Source organism: Cryptomeria japonica, chromosome 6, assembly GCF_030272615.1.
Source record: "Cryptomeria japonica chromosome 6, Sugi_1.0, whole genome shotgun sequence".
Classification (NCBI taxonomy): domain Eukaryota; kingdom Viridiplantae; phylum Streptophyta; class Pinopsida; order Cupressales; family Cupressaceae; genus Cryptomeria; species Cryptomeria japonica.
Genome location: NC_081410.1, coordinates 153188998 through 153201807, shown reverse-complemented (window position 1 = coordinate 153201807; position 12810 = coordinate 153188998). Strand labels below are relative to the sequence as shown.

Sequence of the window (12810 nt, the reverse complement as noted above, 5' to 3'; positions counted from 1 at the left end):
ATTAATTTAATTCTTTTAGAATGTATTCTAATAATAATTTTGGTTAATATTTAAAAAATAAATATATATAATATTTAAAATAATACATGATGAAATACAAATAATGTTGAATTTTGATGGACATTTATGTAAAGTAATCATTTTAATTGAAAATAAACAGATTATTTTTATTAACTTTTAAGATTGTGTTTAGTTAACATAAAACTTATTACCATTTAAAAAAATTACAGCAATCATATTTTGGACCAATTTAAAAAAATAAAAAACAAAATGAAACAAAATAATACTAGTAGAGAAGCAAGAAAGACTCTCAAAGATGTCCATGGCCATCTTTGAGAGCTTTTGGAGGGATATTTCTACCCCTCCTCAAAAAAAAAATGGTATATCTTTATTGATTATAATTGTTGAGGAATGTTTACAATAAATAATGGTAATAATCAATTTACATGTTTTATTCTTCCACTCCATTATTAAACAATATTATACATTGATCCCTTTTCAACTTTCATCATTGTGCACAAATCCTCCAATGAATTTTCTATGTTCAAGTTCTCACTTGTCCAAACCTCCTTTTAAATTGTCACTCATGCACAACATGTAAATTAAGAGATGAAAATTGGCCTTCGCTAATGTCTGTATTTTTCCAACAAAATTCCATTCAGTTGAAGAAGAAGAAAAAAAAAATTCCATTTAAAATTCCATTCAGTTATAATCTGGATACTTTGCAAATGCCTAATTGATATTATCCAGTCATGATATGGGTATACTAGTCAAACATATGCATGTGTAGAACCTGGGTTCTGCAAATTGTATTTTCATTGACTGTATGTTATAATGTGCCAATCAAAATGGGAGGTGCAGAGCATTGAAGAACATTGAGGTGCAATTTGTATTCCTCTGCATAATACTCGTTGAACTCATACCGCATGCCAACGTGTATATTCAAACATTTTATTCAAACAAATGAGAAACAGGGGATGTAAAAAAAAACTTACAGAGCTATGCTGACCAAAATTCTAAGCAAATCTTTTTTTTTTAAATTGTGACATCCTTTGGTTTTGGAACTGATCTAGATTACTGGCTTCTCAATTTTTTTGTATCGCCAACTCAATAAGATGAAGCACTTTGCATGAGAAACTTATGATTTCTGAGTAGGTTTATGTTCTGTTTTGGCCAGGACACCTGAGCCCACCAAAAGATTACAAATCCAGAAGCATATTCAGTAAAACATATATATAGCTTGTCAGATCTAATCTAGTGCATGCATTGCCATATTCATCTTACTTTTCGTCATCAAATGACAAACCATATAAAAAGGGAAAAGTGAAAAACAGTAAAGAACACATTAGTTAAAACTTAAAACTATGGGGGACATAATGGCCAGTGGGCCGTGGAGCACACCAATTTGCATGATCACATGTCCATTTCCATCTCTGCATAAGCACACCAATTTGCATGATCACATGTCCATTTCCATCTCTGCATAAGCACACAAATTTGCATGAGCACACCAATTTGCATGATCATGCTTGGAAGCTGGTTAGAAGCTTCCTTGTTATCAGAAAAGATGGCCAGTTTTCAGACTACATTGGGACATCATATTGGTAGGAAGGGGGTATGTAAATAGCTACTTATTCATAATCTGCATAATTTGCATCTCCTGGCTGATCCTCATTTCAAATCATCTGAGTGTGATCTGAAAAATTGATGCAATTTTTTTTAATACTATCTAATCCAGAAACAATTTCGTAGTATCTCTAGGGATTGTGAAATCTGATATCATTAAACTTCATTCAAATATCTTCTTCCAATTTAGGAATTTGCTACTCGATGTGATTAAATTGCACATCAATAATCTACTTGAGTTTAAAAACTTCATGCGAACTGGGATACAATGTTGTAGTCTAGTTCATCCAAGGTTGTGTGGAATAGTGGAGGAATAGGTAGGATAAATTTTTGAGAAGTGTTTAGTTTGATGAGGACTGCTCAAAGCTATAAGCATAATCTGAGTAGGAAGTATGCCCTCTCATGATTTGTGTTAACCTCTTAGTATTATATAGAGGCAGGTGATTCATATTTGTCTTATTTTAGCAACAACAAAAAATTTGTGGACAGTTAAGGGATTTTTCCGTATCATGATGAAGACATAGTAACTTGTAAAGACATAACTATAAAATTGTCCCTTTAGGCAGCTGATCCAAACTTTCACTGTTAAATTACAGATTTAACTCGGTTGTCAATATCATTTAGAGGATTGATTGAACTTATCTATTCAATAACTATCCAAGATGGATTAAGTCAGATAAATTGTATGGCAATGTATCTATTGCCCTGATACGTGTTTACATGTTGTGAGGATAACTTTGATCCTGATACTTGTTTACATATTGTAAGGATAAATTTGATCCTAAAGCTTCTTCTGGAATATACACAAAGTGCAGATATATATCTGTAAATCGGCTGAGTTGGGAGGTCTGATCCTGTTTATTTGATCTCTCTCATGTGTCACTTGAAAGGTTTTTCATTGGGCTTCTGTCATGATAGTATAATAAACAAGTAGAGGAGAGAGAATCTTGCTGCCTTAAGTTGCTACCAATCACCTATTTGAGGCCATCTTAGGAAACTCCAAGTATATGTATGTTTCTGAGTGACCTCATTTACAAAGATTAAAAGCTATTAGTGTATCCTATAAAAAGCATTGGGGCTTTTGCTGCTGAATATGTTATTTATTGTGCTGATATAATCTTGCATTTGTATTTTGTTAACAAAGCTGTTTTGAACCTCAAAAACGTTGTGGTGCACTCCCAAAACAATTCTTTGTTTCTTTTGTAGGATGTAAGTGTATTCAAAGTCATAGTGTCTCTTAAATAATTAAGAGCTTCTATTGACACTTGTTTTCTGCTCTTTAGTTTTATAGATTAAGAGCTTCTATTGACACTTGTTTTCTGCTCTTTAGTTTCATAGAGTCTCTTCTTCGATACTCCACACCCCGAGTCAAGGTGAAGTAGTATGGAGATCACGCTAAGTGCTCCATACTTAAATAGTTCCAAAAATATTTTCCACAACTACAACACGATGAAATGGGGATGACTTCTCTTCAAGAAAAGGCAAATGATCCAAGAAAATCAAGATTAGATTCTCAATCCATTTTGAAGTTCATAGGAATTTCACAATCTATTTTTGAGTCCACATGGATTTCAGTGTATCAATGATTCATCATAGTATTATAATCGGGATGCTAAAAGAAAGATAAACATTATTATTCAGCAATTACAACAGATTAAAAAGCTCCTAACTGTCTTCATCTTGCTAGATTGGGTTTCCAAAGGAAACGAGTTTTTTGTTGGTCATATGGCTAAGCTCTATTCGTCCTTTAGTTGCATACCCAGAATATGAAATTACAAGTGAGTACAACAGCTTACAGTCATGGCAAAATATGAATTAGGTAACCATGTTACACAGCTAGCTTTCTTATATTTGGGTTTGGCAAGTGAGATCCATTCCTCTTTGTTTAAACTTGAATATTTAGAACATTAGATATCAGTAGGATTTCGTTGGCCAAGATATCTTCCAATGTTGAAGAGTTGAGATCCATTTCTGTCTGGGAATCATTAATACATTCGACATATCTCTGTCTTGCAAAAGATGTTGCAACAGTAACTAAAACTGTGAAGTTCACAACTACATATTTTCTTAGGCAACTAGGTTCTTTTTAGTGTTGAGATAGTGTAACTGTACGGTGCCATGTTACTAAATGTGCAGATTCCAATTTGCAGGCATTTGCTCACGAGGTCATGGAGTATGTGGAGTTGGACAACTTAAGGTATGCATTGGTAGGGCTACAAGGCATCTTTTCATTAGGTCATGGAGTATGTGGAGTTGGACAACTTCAGGGATGCATTGTGTCACTGGATTATCAACTGAACAAAGAAAAAGGTTGACAATTGTTGTAGAGATTGTTGCAATTCCCTCTACAATTTTCATGGATGAACCCATTTCTGGACTACAAGAGCTGCTGCAATTGACATGTGAACTTTGTAGTATTGTTGATGCTGGAAGAACTGTTGCATGTACTGTTTATTAGCCTAGAATTGACATCTTTGAAGTATTTGATGAGGTGAGAGAATATCTTAGTTGAGACTATCTTATATCGTTAGTTTCAGTGATCGATAATAATTTCTACCTACAATGGATTCAGTTACTTTTGATGAAAAAAGGACAAATCGTTTACAATGAACCATTAGGCCGCAACTCTCACAGGATTATCGAATATTTTGAGGTCAGGACTTGTAGATGAGATATCACAACAAGATCTTTATCAGACAAGAAAGGTTCTAGAAGGCATAAAAATTCCTTACTTTCAGAATTGTGAACTGCGGGCTTTTTATCTAAGCTTGAGTAAATTCTACAAAGTTTGTTTAGTGAATGACTAGACAGGTATCTTAAGGAAACAAAGCATGGTACGACATGTGAGAAGTTGGAGGATGCACAAGAAAAACTAGGCATGTTCTTGGAGTGTATGTCTTTCTATTAGATTTAAGTTGGAAAACATTTGCAGATAACAGCAGCAATTATACAAGAAAATTTACAAATAAAGTTTCCCCATGTAAACTGTACTATTCTTCCAAGGGAAAGTCAGTCTTCAGAACATATAATTCTGCTAACAGCTATATGAAAGTTTGGCATAGAATGATGGTGGTGCACTGGTGCAGAAGCACACAACATGGATAAGCGATCTTCTTCAGTTTGGTTTTGGCATCTTTCTTTTTCAGTTTTTCAGCTTGCCATTGATATCATCTGCTTTTGTGGCATAATGGGGTTAGTAGCTCATATTGCGAATGGGGATGAGTTCAAAAATGAAATCTTGGCATCACTTCAACTCTATCAGGAATCATTAAACCGAGTCAAGATGTTTTTTCGCCACATACTGGGTTAAGGTCCAAACAAAAGGGCAATAGAATTATGTTTTGGGGTAAGTTTTCAATGCATATTCCATCAAGTTGAAAATATGAGATCTGGAAAGCCAACAGTTTAATAAAAAGCGACTATCCATCAAAGCATAATGGCTAAGAGGATTCTTGTCAGATATGATAATCGCAGTTACCCTGGTAGACATGTGCACAAAATGTGGAAGCAAATACAGGCCATGTGATCCATTTGACAGAATGCTTCATTCGAAATTTAGTTTCATGGTTCCATGGGAAATATGGAACCATCGACGTGACATGTGAACTGATTGAATGATTGTCTCATTGAAATGAATTTCAATGAATGCAGGATATGAACGGCCAAAATGGACTTGTTGAAAGGGCTTAGAAACTGTCGCTGGTAGGTGTGGAAGTTGATTCATTGCCCAAACATCATGTGGCTGAAAATTGATTGCAGATTACTGTTAGCCAAGGAAAGGTGAAGAGGCAATGTGGAGAATAAAGTAAAGTCGACCGAATAAGCAAAATTGAAAGGTCGAGAAGCTACACAGCCAGCTGAGTAAGGATAGAGGCATTGGAAGAAATAAAGAGTTTCAAAGGAAGAAGAAAAAAACGCCATCTAACCATATGAAACGGCTTTGAATTACCAAGATGAAGAAATGCAATATAAGTCAGAATAGAGAGACAATGTGGAGGTGTGTGGCCAATAGGAGTGGCATCGGCCCAAGTGGTGTGGGGCTGTGCAGCACATGAAAGGGGAATAGTACGTAGCAAGGAACAAAGCAGAGATAAGGGGTCATTAAAACAAAAATAGTTGAGACCTGCGCTGAGGAGATGAAAAGAGTGCATAGAGAATAAGAATATTGAGCAGAGGGTGTTTGTCTGTGCAGATTGAGAAGAGCCTATTGAGAGAGGCCAATGTTGTCCAATTGTATATAGAACGATTTGCATATTGAGATGCATTTGATGAATAAAGTAAAAATTGTGTTGAGTTTATTTGTAACAGCGAGACCATGTTTGTATTTTGAAATTTGAATTTGTAAGACGAGGAGTTGTCTTGCATCATGCACCAACATAAAATCATGTTGCCGATAACACTGCAGCAGTTATCTCAAATACCGCAAAGATTCATCTAGTACATCTATATTATATGACTGAGAGGCCCCAGCAAAGGGCATCATGTCTCCTCTTTATTAAACCAAAAAGAGAAGAAATGGGTGTTCCTTCCAATCATGAGAAAGGAGGAAATAATGAGGGAAACCAATCGTCTGAGAAAAAAATTGGGTCTAAGAAAAAATGAAATAATAAAACTCAATAAGAGAAAGCCATCGCTTCCTCTTGCAAAAATAACCGGGGAGAAGATATTAAAAAAACCCTTCTGGTCAAGAGGAACAAAATACTAGAACTAATAGAATAAATCTATGGAAGTTACAAACAGGCCAGCTATCAAAACAATTTACCAGCAAATTGATCACTACAAAGGCATCTTGAGAAATAATAAGCCGAGCCTACAGTTATATTTGAAGAATCAATGCAAATAAAGTAGGCAAGCAAGTCCATTTGTAATAGTTTAGTTTGGGTGTGTTAAAGGGAAAACAGTATCAAAAATTGCTAGGGAACTTGCAAGGTAGCTCAATTTAAATAGGACCTCCAAGGGAAGCCTAGGGAAAACAGGGACTGGATTCATTATTAGAAACAGCAATATTAAAATGATTATTGCCTCATGAATGTTCATATCATAGAGCACTAACACAGGCAAAAGACTACTTCAATGGAAGATCTCAAATTATCATCTCTGCTTGCTAAAGTTGCAATCCCGAGTTTCAAAAACTAAACAGTGTTCTTAGAAAAACCTAGGGAGATTGCATCAAAGTTTCAGTTCATCAGCTTCTCACATTGATAGCATGACACCAGCAAACCACCTTAGCAGCTCCAGGGTGAATCAGATTTCATTCTCCAATTATCCAACAAGATTTCAGAGCCATGGGTTTGCAAGTTGGCTACAAAATCTAAGCAAACTGTAGCACCTATTTCTAAGTGCAGTGGACATCTCTCCAAAGGAAACATCCAGCGAGTGGGGTCAATTTAATTATGTAAACCTTGGAACGCGAGGCCCCCACACAAAACTAATTACAATTTGTAGCAGATATGGGCTTTTGATTGTTTTTTAGCTTCCTAGCTGTCTTTACAATTTGTAGCAGATATGGGCTTTTGGTTTTGATACGTATTCCTCATCATATCCTACGAAGGATGATCTCATACTTAAATGATGTTAGCTTCTTTTGATTTAATATGTCAATATGATGAAGAAATTGTGTGGTGTTAGCATTTTTTTTATTTACTATGAAAATATGATGAAGAAATTGTCTAGACGTTGAAGTGTCAATCAATGTTCTTTTGGTAGTGCTCTTTAAGTGGGCTTGAGTTAATGATGAATAGAAAAGGAGAGCTCGGGAGAAGGGAGAGAAATAGCTTTTGGGAGTTTTAGGAAGACAATATTGTGCACTTGGCCGATTGATTAGGTCGATTTGTGTGGAGTAGGTGCAGGATGATTTTGTTTAATGGGTGTGTGTAGCAGAGCTACATTAATCCTCTCCTCTCCATGGGATTTGTCCTGTTGGTGACAAGTGTTATTAAAGCCCTATTTATGATATAATAAGATTTTACATCATAGAAGGGCATTCAATAGAATAGAGTGACCATATTTGAGAAGGCTTATTTAACAGAGTAGTAAAAATATAAATAAAACTAGTAAGTACTGGCTCATTTAACAAAAGAAAAATCTATTTAAATTTATAAAGAACAGAATAATAACAGGTTCTACAAAATAGCTAAATAGCTAAATTTTAAAAAAGAAGTCGTCTGGACTCATGAGACATACCTGATCGATCACAACCAGCTCACTGTCAAGCCCTTTTAGCCATGAACCGAGAGTTTCATCGCACGTTGGGACTGTAAATCAAAACAAGGAACATTTTATTCAAACAAATGAGAGTCAGGGGATGGGAAAAAGAAAAACCTACAAAATTATGACTGACCAACATTTAAAGAAAGCAGGGAAACTATGCCTTACTACATGAAAGGAAAATGTTTAGCAAATTGAGAAAGAGAGGATAGAGCTAACAAACTTTAACACACCTCAGTTTCTAAATCTTTCAAAGAGACAAATAATTCCGTAAGCACCTTCTGTCCAATGACCCAAGACTCCAATGTAAATGCAAAGCTCAGTCCCACTGCCACAAATCCTCTCTCCCTCTCTTGCCCTGATTTTACAGACCATGGCTTCAAATATATGAATCTCTACCTGTCTTGCCCTGATTTTATAGGCCATGGCTTCAAATGTATGAATCTCAGTCCCACTACCAGTCCCTAACACAAATCCTCTTACCCTCTCTTGCCCTGATTTTATAGACCATGACTTCAAATGCATGAATCTCCAACGGCTAGTCCAGCCGGCGTTAGGCTCCAACATTCAAGCATCAATCTCCCAACGGCTAGGCTCCAAGGTTCCAACGGCAAGCTCTTCCAACGTTCAAGCCGATTCTACAAAATTTATTAAAGCTGTGTGTTGTGTAAACAAAAATCGAGCTCTCCCTGAAGAAAGCATCTAGGCTGGCATTAGGTTGCAACGCTCTGCTCTCAATTCTAATCATTGTGTTTTTTTGGTGACATGTTTGAACATTTTTATTTTTTTTTATTTTCATTATTTAGTTACAAGTGAGTTGGAAAAATTAAGATTTAGTTTTAATGGCATGTTTGAACCCAACTTTTTTTTATAAAATTCAGTGATAAGTGATTTATTTGTCAAGGTGGCTACATATAGAAATTAATTGCATGGCATTGATTCTTCTTCCATTAGTATTATTTTTAACATCTATTGTTTCTTTTGACAATCTTACAACAAGTGTCATATAATGGCATTACTTATAATAAAAATATTTGTTCTAATTTTTAATTATTATAATTTTGAATTGTAATAAAAATATTTATTTTAATTTTTAATTATTGAATCATTGTTTTTTATTAATAAAGCAGTGAGAACAAGGGCACTGACCTTTTAGATAGCATAACTATTAACGAAACCACAATGCAGAAACAACACTATAACAGCATTAACAACAACTAACAACAAAGACAGACCAAGTCTTTAGAAATCAGAAACAGCAATAGAAAACACAAAAACAAGCTACAGGGGTGCCTTGCGCACCCCAGTGGCATCCATGGCACTATTCCATTCATTGGACAAGAACTTGTAAAGGTCCCTAGCCTCTTACTTATCCTCCTCTGTGTTCACAGTATGTTCCCTTAGCAGAGAGAGGGTGAGCGTCGAGCTATGTAACACTTGCAAATGAAATTTATTAAGGCCCGCCATTTCGGCATCTCAGGCCTCCATCTTGCTCTTGATCCGGTTGACATCGTCCATGATAACTTGCAATTCAAGCACGGGGCCCAGGGTTTCAATCCTTTGCGTGATGTCCAACACGTCTGTGCACAACTTTTCCATTTGTTGTAGAGTAGGGACACCCTGGGGGTTCACAACAACCATGTCATTCGTAGTCTTTTCCATCTCCTTGGGCACATCTTCAGCAGGGGGGTTGTCAATGTCATTACCCAGGCCCATTAGGGGGAGAGATTGCATCACTTGTTCTGCCATCTTTAAATCCAAGTCCAAGTTATCAAAGTCCAGGGCTTTGTTATCAAAAATTTCCTCACCCATGACACCCTCAGTGCCCATGTTCATAGGGGATGTATCCTTAACATCAATAGGGTCCTGGGGGGGTCCCTAGTCATATCCACATCCACAACATCCCCATAGTGGTATTAGGGTCCTCTCCCTCCTTGTCCCCAATGGGGTCCTCCTCCGAGTCAATATTTTCGATTGCCAGGGTCTTCTTCTTGCGGCTTTTGGAAGCCAGTCTGGAGGATCTCCTTTTAACCTCAGAATCAAGGGAAGGATTATCATTCTCAGCATCCTTAGAGGATGAATTGTCATCAAAGACAATACATTTGTGTTTAACAGGGGTTTTTCCTTTGCCCTTTATAAGGGACCAGGAAGCACTGGGAGAGGCTGACAAAGTCAAACAGGGGGAGACCGCAGATGAAGAAACAACAGAGGCATAAGTAGGTAGAGACATGGTGGTCGTAGCAAAGCCTTCATGAGGATACTAGAAAAATCTCGGGAAGGTCATAGACAGGGCGACAAGCTCCTGAGGAGTAGGCATGGGGGGCTGAGAGAGCGAGAGGTTCCGGGGGGGCAAAGTGCCTCATGGAATTTATACAACTTGTAAATGAGGCCTTGGTGAAGGAGATAGGGCGGCTTATCCCCATGCTTGGGATCCATGGTGTATTTAACAAAGCTTTCAATATAGTGCAGTAAATAAAAGGCAGACAAAGCAAATTATTATTGCGGAAATGATTGAGAAGGGGCAAATGATAGTAGTAGAATACCTTGTTCTTTTCCTCAAGAGTGAAGTACTTCATGATCAGAAGGCAGATCATGTTCCACGGGTGTTGGAGCTCCTCCCAAGCAAACCCACCCTGGAGTTTGACAGGTTCTTCGTGGTTGCGGAAGAATCGTTTCAAACCTTCGCTATTGGCAACATGGTCAGTATGCTTCCAATGTCAGCCGTCAAGGGTCAGCTTTGTAGCTTAGGCAATAGTCTCCTCAAAGACATCAAAGGAAATGTCACCCACCGAGACATGCCTCCCATACCAAGAGGAGGCAAAAGCAACCGAGAGCTACTCATCGTGGCCCTGCAGACATTCTAAAAAATCAGCAAACCCTCCTTCAATGCAGAAATTCCAGACCAGGGGGTCATTTCTGAAATCATTCGGATTATCTAGTTCGTATCTAACTCTGTCGCTCCCCATTTCCTTCGCCAAGAAAGCTTCTTTAGTCATGAAAAAAATTTCGCAAAGAAAGTTACAAAGACCTTTCGAGAAGCAAGCCGAGAAAAGATAATGGGAAGTATGCGAGCCCGACTTCAATAAATGAGACATAAAGTTGGGCGAATAGGAAAAATTGAAATCACTTTTAGAAATGATTTCCTGGTTACAAGGCATGAAGAGCCAGCAAATACCGACAACAACAAACACATTGCCAATCCAATCGTACCTCATCATGATGTTGTAAGCCTAAAGGAATTGCCAACAAAGCAACATGTCCATCACCACTAGACTGGTCGAACGAGTCACAACCACATCAGAAAAGATCAAAGGGATATTCTCATAATTTGAATTATGAAACCAACACCTCTAGACTACCCCAAGGGAGGAGAGGAGAGTAAGGAAAACACTTGGCAGCAACTCAATCATTAATAAGAATTTTGGATTTCTCTTCCTGAAGAAGGAAGTTAACATGGTCTGGGAGGGAATTGTGACTCCTCCAACATCTCAAGCTTGAGAGATTTAGTCCAATGGCAGCCAAAGCATTTGCCACTCTATTGCCTTCCCTAAAGGCATGCATGATTTTAAATGAGTCAAGCTCAGAGATGAGCCTCAGGGTGTCCCTGATGGTTCCCTCAATGGTCCAATTAAGCTTATTCTGCCCTTTGACAACATCAATGATGAGCTTAGAGTCACCCTCAATGTCCATAATCCCGATTCCCATGGTGAGGGCAAGACAAATTCCCTAGGCTAAGGCCACAACTGCATCCTAATTAGAGGAATGCCCATTCAGGTTACCCGCATAAGCAACAACAAGGGCCCCCAAATGGGATCTGATAACCTCTCCACCAGCAGCCAGATCCCCCTGGCAGCCCCATCAAAATTGAGTTTGAAATGTATAGCCAGAGGGGACCAGACCGTGCATTTTCTTAGGAGTCTCTTATAGTAGTCAACAAGAGAGAATGAGGGGGGAATGTTCCAACATCTAGCAATTTCCCAGTCCCAGTTAAAGGGGGGCTTGGACATCATTTAGGTTTTAGAAACAAAGATATTCTCAAGAATCAACTTAAGTAATCAAGCAAACACAGTTTCCACAAAGGCCTCTTTGTCTTTGAATATCCTGTCATTCCTTTCCTTCTAGATACTCTAGCTCACATGAGGGGGGGTCTGCTTCCACAATTGTTGGATAAGGGGGTTGAAAGAGGGGGCCTGAAAATCCTAGGACAAATTTAACAAATTATCATTCATAATCCAACGAATATTGAGCTTGATGTAGACAATCCCCTAGAGCTCCCAAGTAAAGGCACAGTGGAGGAAGAGATGAGCAAGACTTTCCTCATCATTTTTGTAGAGGATGCATCTGTTAGGGAATTGGAATCCCCACTTGACCAAATTGTCTTGGGTCAAAAACTTGTTGAGGAGAGCAGTCCACCAAAAGAAATTAACCTTGGGGATGAGTTGGGGATTCTGGACCTCTTTCTAGATAGAGGTGTAAGCAGGTTCTTTTAGCAAGCTAGTGTAGGCAGCTCTGATAGAGAAGTCTCCAAAAGGGTCCCACTTCCAAATGAATATGTCTTCATTAGGAAAAAGGGGGAGGAACGTACCAACCAAAAGCTTATGGATCTCTTTAGCAGCAGGGAGGAGGAAGGGATGATCAGTGCAGCAGTCCTCCAAGGCCCTCCAAGTGCAGTTGTTGAAATAATCATTGTCCCTTTCTCCAAAGAAGTTTTTGGTAGCGTCCTGGAGCCTTCTAAGGGAGGGCGAAGAAGAAAGGGGTTTCTCTCCCAACTAGCAATCCTCCCAAAAGAGAATATTCTTTCCATTTCCAATAAGCCACCTCAAGCCATGAGATAAAGGGTCCTTGCAGCTCAAGATGTTATTCCAAATTTTGGAACCCCTAGGAAGGCCCTCCTCTTTCAAAATAGAGGAAAAGTCCCGATTACCTAGGTATTTGGCCCTGATGATCTTGCTCCAATCCGTATCCTTATTCAAAAGC

At 38.0% G+C, this 12810-nt stretch overlaps 1 long non-coding RNA gene across 2 annotated transcripts; it reads right to left on the bottom strand.

Moving 5' to 3' along the window:
- Positions 1 to 369: 369 nt before the first annotated feature.
- On the bottom strand, positions 370 to 8579 carry LOC131035140 (uncharacterized). 2 transcript variants are annotated; one of them, XR_009103915.2, is made up of 4 exons: positions 8067 to 8579; positions 7810 to 7880; positions 996 to 1182; positions 370 to 633 (listed from the first exon to the last, which is right to left on the bottom strand). It is a non-coding gene; the product is annotated as an uncharacterized LOC131035140 (long non-coding RNA). The 2 variants fall into 2 exon arrangements; XR_009103914.2 differs by lacking the exon at positions 370 to 633 and having other exon boundaries at positions 643 to 1182.
- Positions 8580 to 12810: the final 4231 nt, after the last annotated feature.